The sequence below is a fragment of the Tursiops truncatus genome, chromosome 15 (assembly GCF_011762595.2).
Source record: "Tursiops truncatus isolate mTurTru1 chromosome 15, mTurTru1.mat.Y, whole genome shotgun sequence".
Taxonomy (NCBI): Eukaryota; Metazoa; Chordata; class Mammalia; order Artiodactyla; family Delphinidae; genus Tursiops; species Tursiops truncatus.
In genome coordinates, this window is record NC_047048.1 from 42,796,742 (window position 1) to 42,809,747 (window position 13,006).

The window sequence follows — 13,006 nt, forward strand, 5'->3', positions numbered from 1 at the left end:
TTATCAAGTTGTTCTCTCTCTAGAGGGAAGCTGTGTGTTGATACTTCACAACCGAGACCAAGCTGGGGCCAGTCAGACGTCAGTGTTAGGGGAGGTGAAGACTGATCATCGCTGTGGACCAGGGAATGCTCTCCTTGCATCACCAAAGAAGATAAGAAAGGATCTTTCCTTGCACTCTCTAAATTTAACAAAGTTGTAAGTGTGCTTTGGCAGCATATAGAATAAAACTGGAACAATACAGAGAATAGCATGGTCCCTGCACAAGGATGACACACAAATTCATAAAGCATTCCTTATTTAAAAGAAAAACAGTTTTTAAGTATACTGCTATAGTAAAAAGAACCACACACACATACAAACAAACATAAACACACACACAATAAAACAATATTATAGGTGGCAAAAATAGGAAGATGGAGTCTATAGATGCTATCTATACTTCTTAAATTAAGACATAAGTGGACTTATTATTCATAGGTGTGACATATGAATAATAATGTCAACTAAAAATGTACTATAATTCCTCCAAATTACTGGAAGGCAAACACACGTATACCTCAAATATCAAAAAGAAAAGAAAAGAGAGAAAGAAAGAGAAAGAGAGAGAGAAAGGAAAAGAAAGGGGAAAACAAAGAAAAGAAAGGAAAGGCGATTTTTAGAGCAAATGATGGAAATAAAGAGTATATTGAAAACAAATAATAATCTCAAAAGTAAAGCTAGTAACATGTAAAACATAAAATGGCATGTTTGATTAGTACATTTGGATGACATGACACTAATAAATGTAGAATAAATGTAAATAAAATGTAAATAAAAAAGAAACTAATGAAATCAGATTAGACAAAGAGTGACCACGCAAATGTTAACAAAGAGAAAGCTAGGAGTCACGGTAATAATATCAGACAAAGATAAAGTTAAACCAAAAATGATAAACTAACACGCAAAGGATACCAAATATTAATACATGGTCTCACCTACAGTGATAATGCAACTGTATTTTATGCAGTAAATAACATAGGAAAACAACATAAAGCATAAATCTAGAAACTTCTAAAATAAATCAACAAAACCCAGAAGTAGTATAAGACCAACTCATCCTTATGATATCATGACTGATCAAGTGGATAAAATTTCTCAATTAATTAAGGAGGTAGAGTCATGGTTCTGAAGCCTGAATTACCCTCAGCCCAGGTGAGTTTGTTCAAACACAAATCACTGGGCCCCACCCAAGTGGTTCTGCTTCATTTGGTCTGGGTGGGCTCTTGTGCCCTGTTCAGATGGAAATTCAGTAGAGAAAACTATCTGAGAAGAGATGATGCCATTGAAAAGTGTGGAATCAGGAAGATGAGGATGATTCAACAAAGAACTAGTAGCAGAAATCTCCAGGAAGCTGCAAGGTTTATGCGTGTGGTTCCAGCACCCAGATCTTTGACAGAGAGCGCAAGGGACTCTCAGCAGAGCCTTGAGCTGACTGCAGCCCCAGCATGAAAGCCGCCAGCAGTGGGGTTCAGAGAAGGGATATGATTCCCTGAAGTCTGCACATGAGGACAGAGGGGGAATTTTGCCCCCAAAGTCTCTGTTTCCAAAATGCAGGCACATTTTGTTACCCCTGGGAGAGAACGGGGCAGAATTCCTCATCCTCTGTGGGTCTGTCCATCTTGCTCTTACCTCTCCTTAGCTTCTGAGGTGGTAAATTTTCCTCAAAAGCTGCTATTTCTGCCCCCATTAAAAAAAAAAAAATCTGTGTTTGGCCACATGCCAAGTCCTTTACACACATTCTTTTGCTGTGTGACCCTGTGAGGCACACCTTCCATGACCCCCATGTCATGGGTTGGGTATCCGAGGTCGGCGAGTTCACCTACCTGGACATGGGACACATGGAGGAGGGGCTCAAACCCCCATCCACCTTGACCCAACATAAGAGCCACACAACACTCCTCACTGCCCCCTTCTCGTCTGCTAACTCTCTTTCCTTTGCATTTGTCTCTTTCTCCCAGCAAAGAAGGGTAGGACTTCTAGTGGTTAGTGTTTTATTTATTATTATTTTTTTCTTTTTCCCCAGGTAGTAGTCAAGTTTATACGAATCTCAATCAAAGCCACCTCCCATGGCCACCTTCCTCCCTCTGCTGAAACTGCTCCTTCCTCTTGATGTTTTGGTCTGGATGGAAGGTGGAGGCTGTCATCAGAGAATAGCCAGCTGCTAGCAGCCCCAAAGGCCCACAGTCTGGTTTGTCCTCACATGGCCTACCGGCCTGTGCTCAAAGCTGAGTGCGATTCTCAACTTTGAAAGTCTCCAAAAATGTCAGCATCCTTGACCAGAGACAAGACTCACTAGTTCTGCCTAATTCTGTAGCTTAGAAATTCGCCTTTAAGGTGCCTTTGAACTTTCGTGTTGGTTTGATAACTTAACTCTCAGAGTTTTGAAGATGCCTTGCTCTCATCTTTGTCTGCCTTTCCTGTGGATCAGAAGGCAACTGCAGGAGGAGTGTATCAGACCAAGAAATGTGACCCAGACCCTGGTTTCAGCACCACGGGAGCAGACCGTCAGGGGTGGTCTCCAGGAGCCCTCCCTTGCTAGACCTTTGGATAGTTTACCAATACCCTCTGGGAATGCAATGCGGCATTCCACCCTGAAGTCTGGAAAACTCTAGACCTTAAGGAGACGGTCATGTTCCAAATGTTGAGATAGCAAAACAAACAGGACTGAAGAGCCTCAGGGCACTTCCTTAATTTCCAACTGTTTCCAAAATGTGTTCAGTTAAGCAAAACCCCAAACGTATTGTGTAAAGTCCATTTCACATTAAATCCACATGTCAAACTGAAAGAAACCATCCCCATATGAATCTGATTCATTCACGCTTAACTAATACAAAGCTTGGCAAGGAGCAAATTAATAGTCAAGAGGCCCCTTTCAGTGGCCTGAGGACGTCCTCCCTTGCTCCAGGTTGACTACCCAAGAAGGGAAAACAGGAAAGTGAACGCTAGACTCCTCACCTGACTCCACATCTCCCATTGGCAAGGCTCTTTCCCCTTCTTATCAGCAATAAAGCCCCGATAATGAGAAGACACTGTCCTTGAGTAGGACGGGCTGCGTTGTTGGGTCAAGAAAGGCCCCTGGGCCCATCCACCACACCCTTAAGAAGGGGCTCTCAGACTTGCCTCGCCTCCAACACCATCCTGGGTGAGGGACATTAATTTTTCTCCCCTAAATACCTGAGCAGCCAACTGCGTGGTCTTCCCGAGTCCACTTTTGCCCCTCTTCAGACTACTCGCTCCCCATGAACTTTTGGCTTCGCTCTCACCTACAAGTCTTATGGACTCAGGGGCACTTTGCATTAAAGATCTTTCTCCCATCCCAGCTGAGCAGCGAGCTATTCTGTCCTTTTTGAAAACCTGCTCTTTCATTCCTCTTCCCGGTCTCTTCTTCCCTCACTGCTCTGTTTAAAACCCTGTTCTTTAAAGATCCACTTAAATAATACCTCCTCTATCCAGTTTTCTTTTTTAACTTGTTGCTTTAAATAAAATTCGATTTACAGGAAAGATGCAAAAATAGTATGGAGTGTCCCTGAACAATTTCCCCAGCCTTCCCTCTCGCCAGCAATCTTACATAACCATAGTGCAAGTAATCAAAACCAAGAAATTCACATTGACCTAGTCAAATACTCTAAGACCTAGTCAATAAATATTTTTTGAGTGCCTATATGCACAGGATGGTTGTGGAAAGGACAGAGAGTCACCAGGGAATTGAGGACAAGATGTGTTTCTGGAATCCTTGTTTACTTAGGAAAATTAATTCCCAGAACACTTTGATCCTCGGCGGTTACTGTTCAGTCCCAAACTTCCGGCGCCTCACGCAGCTAGTCTCACACACACACCCCATCCTCCTGCTCTCTGCCCTCTATCTGAGTGATGTCAGCTCAGGAGACAGCGTCAAGGAGCCTCCAAGAGAAGTAGAACCATATCAGCAGAGGATAGAAAGAATCCTCAGGGGCCCAAAGTGATGACAGTTTTGCTTTACATTTATATCAAAATCAAACTGAAAACTAGACCACAAAGGAATGCGCCTGCTTATAAACTAAGAAACGTCTACTTTGTCTAAACTCTGATGAAATCAGAGGCACTAAGAAGCTGTGGTCCCTGCAGTCACGAAACTTTCAAATGTTCTGTTCGTTCAAAAATGGTCTTCCAGTCATTAACAGGGAACACACTCTCCTAGTCTGAGACCCACAGCTACTCCAAAACTAGCCACACCCATGAGTCTTCACGTGAGGTGGGATGTTTAGGTGTGCTAAGGTGGTCACCCCGTGGTGGAGGCCACTGATGGAATTTAATAACGTAATAGGAAAAGCTTACATAATCACAAACTAAAAATTACTACTTACAAAATAATAGCTCAAACCTCTAAAACATACAAGTACGAATTTCATTTTCCTCCGGAGTTACTTCCGAAAAGGTGTGTTTCTTGTATTTATGTATATTTGTAATACAGACTACGTATAGCTCAAGTGAGACATACCGCGTTGAACAAGTGTGGGCTTGTGGAGACCGTGGCCGCTGCCCTGGCGGTGCTGGGAACATCCCATAACGTTGCTGGTGATTTTGGTGTGACTGTGACCTCTGGTCAATATCCACGATCAGGCTGAGGGTGTTCCTCTCTGGCTTCTGAGACAGGAATGGATTCAAAAATGTTGATTCTCCCTCTCTTTCCTGAAAGAAATGCTATTTGATAAGAGTATTTTTCTTTTATTACAGTGTTAGACGTACTAGAATTTGATTTATTATCTTTGCTTTTCTATGATCTGTGAAATTGCCTTCTACCTTCCTTTTTTTTTTCTTTTTGGATTAGCTTGTTCAGGTTTCACTACCTGTTCATTTGTATTCTCTTAATAAGTATTGTTCTGAGGCAGTTTATTATATCAAAAAGTATCTATGCCTTAAATTTAGGTAAAACTTTTCTATAAAACCATCAGGGCATGAAGCCTTTTGAAAAGATGGATTTGACAGACTTTCTAGTTTCTATTATGGTGGCTGGTCTACTGTTTCACCTCTTCTTGGCAAATGTTGGTAATTTATGGAAAAATCATCAAATGCATCTATATTTTTTAGTGTTTTAGATGAAATTTATGCAGAATATGCTCTTGAAGACTCTTTCACAGCGCTGCAGGTTGTGGTCTTTGTGTTTTTCTTGAAGAGATTGATTTACTTATTGGTCTTTTCCTGGAAGCAACACTTGATTTTATTGATCAGTTCTATAGATTGCTTATCTGAGCATCTTTGTTTGATTTAAAATTTGTTAGTGACTACTTTGGTGTTTGTAAATGCTTTTCTCTAATTTCCTTTGGTTGTACATTCTTTAATCCTTGAGTAACTTCTAGTGAATATATTTCCAAATATTTTTACTTGTTAATTAAAACATTTATGACCATGGGTTTTCTTCTGCTATAATTTTGGACCAATATACAGTGTCCTCCTTGTCCTGGACTTCTAAAAAGTCCATAATTTTAGTTGTTGTTTTTTTTCCAGTTTGATCTAAGGACTACTTTTGAATTAATAATTATTATTTTTAATTTCAGATGATTAGATTGGTAGTAGCAGAAGGGGATGGGGGAAGTGTTATTTTAGTTTCCACTTGTGTTAAGGTTCTGTTTTTCTGGTTTCTATTTATTGCTTTGGTTTCTCTGTTATTCTGCTTCTCTGGTTATTCTCCAGTAAACAATAGGAGATATAATATGATTTAGATATGATACAGTATAAGGAATTGGCTCACAAGAGACTGGGAAGTCCCATGACCTTCAGACCAGGAAAGCAGGTAACAAAATTCCAGCCTGAGTCCACCTGAAAGGAGTTTGTTAAACACCGTGCCTTGATTGTGTTTTTAGGAGATTCTCCTTATATTTCTAACAGTCATTGTCACAGATGTTCACTGACACTCTTGCACATACATATACATAAACATTCATGAACATTCCATTTTCTTGGTAGATTTTACCTTTGACTTTAAGTGATGCCTCATGAGGTTTCAGTATTGATGTTGTTGTTTTCTTTTTGTAGTATAGTACATTCTTGTTCCATCATTTTATTTTCTTTATTAAATTTCCAATCTTTTTCTTTTAAAAATAGTATAACATTTATGAGTGTGGCCTCCAAAGTCCCCTCATTCGATTCCCTGGCTCTACCCCGGCCAGTTACTTATCTAACTATCTGTCTGTCTCCTTGTTGAGATACAGCATATGTTAAAGGGTTTGAAAGTGCCTGACATGTAGTAAGAACCCAACGGATGTTTATCTATGGGTCATTTTTATTACTACCATTTTATTTTCTATTATAAATAGCAAAACATTTATCTTATAAATAGTGAAGCATTAGAATTTAGTTCTTTAAATCCAATCTGAGGACTATATATTTTAACAGGGTGAGTTAAAATCCATCCAAGTTAATTTCTACCATCATCAGTGGGGGTTTTATACCTCTGCTTTCTTTTACATTTTCTGTTCACTCTGATTTCTTACTATTTCATTATTTTCCCTTCCTTGACTTTAGCTGGATCCTGACTCAGTTGTGAAAGTTGTGTGATTCTGGAAATATATCCATTTCAACTGGGTTATCCAATTTTGTAGCAGACTATTGTTCATAGTGTTCTCTTATACTTCTTTTTGTTTCTGTAAAATCTGTTGTAATGTCTCCTCTTTCATTTCTGATTCTTTTCTCTTTTTTTTTCCCTCAGGCTAGCTAAAGATTTGTCAACTTTTTTGATATTTTCAGAGAATCAATTCCTGGTTTCATTGATTTTCTGAATTGATTTTCCAGTCTCTATTTTGTTTATCTCTGCTCTAATAGTTATTATGGGTTCCTTTTGCTATCTTTGGGTTTAGTTTTGCTCTTCCTTTTCTAGTTTCTTAAGGTATAAAGTTTGGTTGTTTATTTGAGACATTTCTTCTTTTTTAATGTAAGCATTTGCAGTTATAACATTTCCTCTTAGGACTGCTTTCACTGTATTCTATAAGCTTTGGTATGTTTTGTTTCCATTTGCATTTGTCTCAATATATTTTTAATTTCTCTAGTGAATTGCCTTTTGAACCCTTGGCCTTTTAAGATTGTGGTGTTTAATTTTCACATATTTGTGAATTTTTCTGTTTTCTAGGTCCATTCTACTGTGATCAGAAAAGATATGGTATATGATTTCAGTCTTTTTAAGTTTATTGAGACTTGTTTTGTGGCCTAAGATGTGGTCTATATTGTAGAATGTTCCATGTGCACTTGAGGAAAATGTGTATTTTGATGTTGTTGGGGGGGACTGTTCTTTATGTCTGTTAGGTCCAATTGACTTAGAGTATTGCTCAACTTCTCTTTAGGCAGACTTGGAGAAATTGCAGGTTCAATTCCAGACCACTGCAATAAAGTGAATATCAATATAAAGGGCGTCACAGGAATTTTTGGGTTTCCCAGTGCATATAAAAGTTTTGTTTACACTACACTCTAATCTGTTAAGTGTGCAATAACATTATGTCTAAAAAACAATATACATGCCTTAATTTAAAAATACTTTATTGCTAAAAAATTATAACCATCATCTGACAATGGAGGGTTGTCACAAACCTACAAGGACCTGGAGCTTTCTGATCTGCCATCCTGCTAATGTCAATCTGAGATAATTATTTCTTGAAAATGTAAAATCTACATTTCATAAGTTGTTCCATTACTCTTATCAGGTATAGTTGAGGCCTACATAAAATTTTAAGCTGAAGAAACTCTTTCCAAATATTGCAGCACAAAGATTTCTAACCTGGAGGGAACCCTGCTTCACTACAACAGTCAAGATTCTGACGTCCCAAAGGACAAAATAATCGAGATTCTCAAGAACACTTATTTTTATCGAGGCCAGTGTGTAGGAGTTGTCTGGTTCAGATACATAATTGATGGAGATATTTCTCTTAGACCTTGAATAAGCTTTTGTTGAGCTGGACAGACTTTTCAGCAAACATAGTGTTCTCAATACTCCTGAGTACTTTAAAATTCCCAATGATTTCTGTTTCTCAGAAAACTTGTTGCTTTTAGTAATATCTCAGAGGATGTCAACAGAAATCTATTTCAGTGTTACAATGTTACAGTGGGTCTGTTTTAGCCTTTACATTCTTATTTCTGGAAGACAGCTCTTTCAGAGGTTTTATCTCTCTCTTCACTCTTATATAGAACTTTGTAAGAGATCCAGTTTATTAGCTCACCAAGAAAAAGCCAGGCATGTCCTAGTCAGACTGCCTGAGAGTGACTAGCTTTGTCTTCTGCTCAGTAAATGCTTCACAGCTCTCTCCCTCCTGCAGCTCTTCACACAGTTGTGATAAGAATTAGGAATGGAGTGTGCCTCTCTCTACCTGCTTATCTCTCTGCCTAATAAAACACTGGCTGGGGCCGTAGCACTAAGTAGGGTGTTTGTTCACTGTCTTTAAGTGGTTCCTCCAGAAGTTAAGGGGTGACTCCAGGAAACACCAGTGGGGGAGTAGGAAATTGAACCAGGGGAGGGGAGGAAGTCAACAAAAGGTGTCTTATTGAGCAGTTCATTTCAGAGAGCAGCTGGAGCTCAGTCCCCAAGGCCATCTGAGAGAGCAGGTAGGACACATCCCAGAGTTGTCCTATCCAGGAAACAAGGAAGGTGGGGTGTTTGTCCACCAAATTCTCTCAGTCACTAACTGAGGGCTTCTCCTGAGGGATACTAACTCCCCAGCATTTCTGGCCCCTCCATGGGAGGAGAGCAGGCTTAGACAACTAGAAGTGGCCCACTGACCAAGGCTCTCAAGTACCTGCAGTTGTCATTCTTAGCATCCGGTCTGCACAATGTAGGAGGATGACGATGGGAGGACATGCATGGGTACCAACCACATCTGCTACACTCCCTCTGTACTTCCTTCTACTCGTGGGAAAAAATAGCAAGATTCCAGCCTTCCTTAGCAATTCTCCAGACATATGCTCTGAGAAGGCCTAGGAAAAAAGGAAATCATGATTTTGACAGTTAAATCTTCCAGTATGTGACCTTTTCTGTAAACCGAAAGCATTTCCAAGAGAATAGAGTACTATTCACATAGAAATGTCCATTTTCCCCTGACGTTAAGGTGTGGCTCTGTATACAAATGCTGTTAACATAAAATAAGAGTCTCAGAATATTAGCATTCTCTATGATGTAATCAGCATAAACTAAACATGCTGAAGAAGCAACAACCAGAGAAGGGGTCTTCCTATAACAAAAGTGTTTATTTTCTGCCGACTGCTTTTAAAATAAATAAATAAATAAATAAATAAATAAATAAATATATATATATATATATATATATATATATATATATATATATATATATATATATATAATGTATATTTGAGATGTCCTTGAGATGAACTCAGCTGACTACTTTTAGTACATTCTCATGGAGAAAAATGTTTTTACAGAACATGACTACATCTATTCAGGAACTATTTTTCAAGGACCTAAAGTGGGCCAGATACTGTACCTGGCACAGTAGATAAGTGATAAAGGCCCACAAGCCTTGTCCCCAAGGATCCCACACCTTAGGAGGCAAGAGCAAGGTAAGGAGAGGAGATGGATCAGCAGAGGAAGGTCACAGAGAGGAATGGTCGTGAATGTGGACCCTTGGAGCCGGACTGTCTCAGCTCAAACCCTGATTCTGACCCTCACTGACTGTTTGTCCTGAGACAATTCCGGAGCTCCTAATCTTCAGCTGTGCTCATTTCTGATGTGGTAATAACACTACCCACAAGTTATGGGGGCTTGAAGACTAAAGGAATTTAGCATAATGCCAGTCACTCAGTGCACAGTAAATGTCAGCTGTTGTTAGTACAGAAAAAGAACTGGATTAATAATCAATTGTCACAGGACAAATTACCATAAATTTATAAGCTTAAAGCAAGACGCGCTTATTATCTTTCAGTGTTTGTGGGTCAGAAGTCCAGGCACAGCTTAACTGTGTCCTGTACTTCTGGACCTCTCACAGGCTTCAATCAAGGTGTCAGCTGGGGCTGGGGTTCCACCTGAAGACTCAACTGGGGAAAGGTCTTGTGGGGTTGTTCCTGGAGGGCTGGAGCAAGGGCCTCAGCTCCTCGTTGGCTGTTGGCTGGAGGCCACCCTCATCCCTTGCCGTGTTGTCTCCCCAGCATGGCAGCTGCTTCATCAAAGGGACCGCGAGGAGGGTTTGCCAGCAAGAGATGAGCCACAGTTACGAGTGATCTACTCACAGAAGGGACCTCCGTCACTGTTGTCACATTTTATTGGTTGGAAGCAAGTCACAGGTCTCACCCAGACTCAAAAGGAGGAGATTCCTAAAAAGTCTGAACGCCAGGAGGTGGAGATAATTGGGGACATGTTAGGGTCTCCTGCCACAAATGTGTTTTAAATATAAAACGGCGTAAATTGTCTGCTTCAAAGAGATGAGATTAATTAGTAAAGGATATCAAGGAAGCTTCTTCAGAGAGCAGCTGCTAAACTGGGACCAGAAATGTAGGGATTTTCCAGGAGGACCAAGAGCCAAGTGCATCCCGGGAAGAGAAGCGTCCTTTACAAGGGCAAGCAGTGGCAAGACCATGTATTTTCATCCTGGAGGCCACATGGTGGGATGGAGAAGTGGGCAAGGAAGGGCATTATATTTCACCGAAGTACCTTCTACCTCCCCCTCTGCATCCATGCCACCCCTCTCCCCTGCTCTGTGCCCTGGGAGGCTGACCATCACAGTTCTGACCCCTGGCTCCAACTGGGTTCAAACAATGGTAAACGTTCCAGGAGGTGAGAGGGCAGGAGGAGAGAGAGATTGGGATGCTTCTGTTCTCTGGACCCCTCTATGGCTTTGCTTCGACCTGGTGGGATCCTTGGACAAAGAGTAAGACCCTCACCGCTGGCTGTGTCTCCAGATTCCGTGACTACCCCTCCCCTCGCCTCTTTCAGGCCTGGGGGTGATGACAGCTTCCTTTGTTTCTAGATTAGGGGCACATTTCTTGTGGCTTTCTTACCCACTGCCCATAATTCTGCAAATGCTCCCTTTATTAAAATGTCTTCAGATTATCCACTTTGGTTGTGGTCTCTGTTTTCTGCTAGGGTTAGGCTCACCCTAGACTTGCTGTGTTCCTGATGAGGGATGCTGAGGTCCATAAGTGAGGCAAGGGGACAGTGAGGAGATGGTGGAGCACAGGCATGTGTGGAGTATTATTCCAAGGACCTAGCATCTTATGGGAAGAGAAGAGAATTCAGATGGCTTCCTGGTCTGTGCTTGGCCTTCAGAGAATGTCTGCGCCCGTCACCCAGGGGAAAAGTTCAGAGGAAGAGTGGGTTTAACAAGTAGATGATGAAGATTTGGATCAGACACGCAGAATCAGAGGGTCACATGGAGCAGAGGGCGATGTGCATGAGACATGGGACGTAGGAGTTTGTAACCAAGAGGGTGTTCTGAACTAGAGACCCAGTACAGGAGGCATTGGTTTGAAGTTTGTGTTTAAAAATGTGAGGGAGGAAGAGGTTGTCTAAGGAGAGGGTGTGGAGTGAGAAAAGCAGACACTTGAGAAATCATTTAGGGAGAATAAAGACCTAATAGATCTATAAGAACACCTGAATATGTTACCATTTTCATAATACAAACGTTTTCCCCTTTTTGATTTATTCCACAAATATTGTTGACCAACTGCTATGTGACAGGCATTGTTCTAGATGCATGTGGTCCATCAGTGGTCAAGAAAGGCACCAGCGTCTTGCCTCACGGGGCTGCGTTCTGGCAGGCGAGGCGGAAAGTAAAAACGAGCCCTAATGAGTCAGTGTCATAGTAGCTTAGAAGGTGATGACAATACAAAGGAAAAAGTGTGTGTGGGGCGGGCCTTGGAGAAGGAGTCTCCAGGCAAGCCAGGTGGCCGGTCTTGATATCAGGATGGAAAACTGCTCCAGGCAGAGGGAAGACAGGGACTCTAAGAGAGGAGCAAGCCTGGCGTGGCCAAGGGCCTGCAAGAAGGTCAAGGTGGAGAGTGAGCTGGACAGAGGAGGAGAGATGATGTCAGAGATGTAACAGGAGACAGAGGTCATGGAGAGACACCGGACGACAGAGGGGAGCCCTGGTGGGGGCACTGGGAGGAGGGGGAGCCACCGTGGGGAAAGGGGGATCACCGTGAAGAGGGGGGTGTCACCGTCGGGAGGGGTGTCACTGTGAGAAAGGGGGAGCCACTCTTAGGAGGGGGGCACCATGAGGAGGGAAGAGCCACTGTGAGAAGGGGGGAGCCACCGTAGAGGGGTCACCGTGAGAAGGGGGAGGTCACCGTGAGGAGGGGGGTCACTGTGAGTTGCCAATGTAAAGACTGGTGACCCCTTGATGGTTTGAACAAGATAGTGATGCGAGCTGACTTCCGTTTTAACAGGACCACTTTGCCCCTGGTGGGATGTCTGGAGGAGCTGGGGGTAGAAGCAGGGGGATTCCGCAGAAGGCCTTGCACAAGGGACACGGTGGTGAATGTGACCACCTGGTAACAACAAGAGGGTGCGGGTGGATGGGTCACGTGCACATTTTGAAGATAGAGCCAATAGGGAAAAAAACAGAATATTTCCTAGGAGTCACTGATTCAGAGGAGGATCATCAGTGGATTCTAAAATCAGTGGTGAAACTTGATGAGAGACAGGATATGTACAAAAGCTTCAGGTATCTTCTCACCAGAGATTTATTAATTGCAAAAATAGGGAAAGCCTGGCAGACGCCATATTCACCAGGGGATCAGCGTTGACGTCACCAGTCGTGAGACAGATGGACATTGTGTACCTGGATGGTACGAAGCACCTTGGAGGACACAACTTTCATTTGGAGCCTTGCCCACAATGTAACATCAGACAACCCCAAATTCGAGGGTGTTCTGCAAGATACCTGGCCTGTACTCCAAAAGGAAAAGAAAAAAGTAAACACAACAACTGAGGAACTGCTTCTGACTTGAAAACACTGAAATTCATTGATAAGATTGTGAGCCACTCTTTTCCTTTTGC

The 13,006-nt window shown here is 41.9% G+C and overlaps 1 pseudogene; it reads left to right on the plus strand.

Moving 5' to 3' along the window:
* The first annotated feature begins 201 nt into the window (after positions 1-201).
* On the plus strand, positions 202-301 carry LOC117308401 (U6 spliceosomal RNA; annotated as a pseudogene).
* Positions 302-13,006: the final 12,705 nt, after the last annotated feature.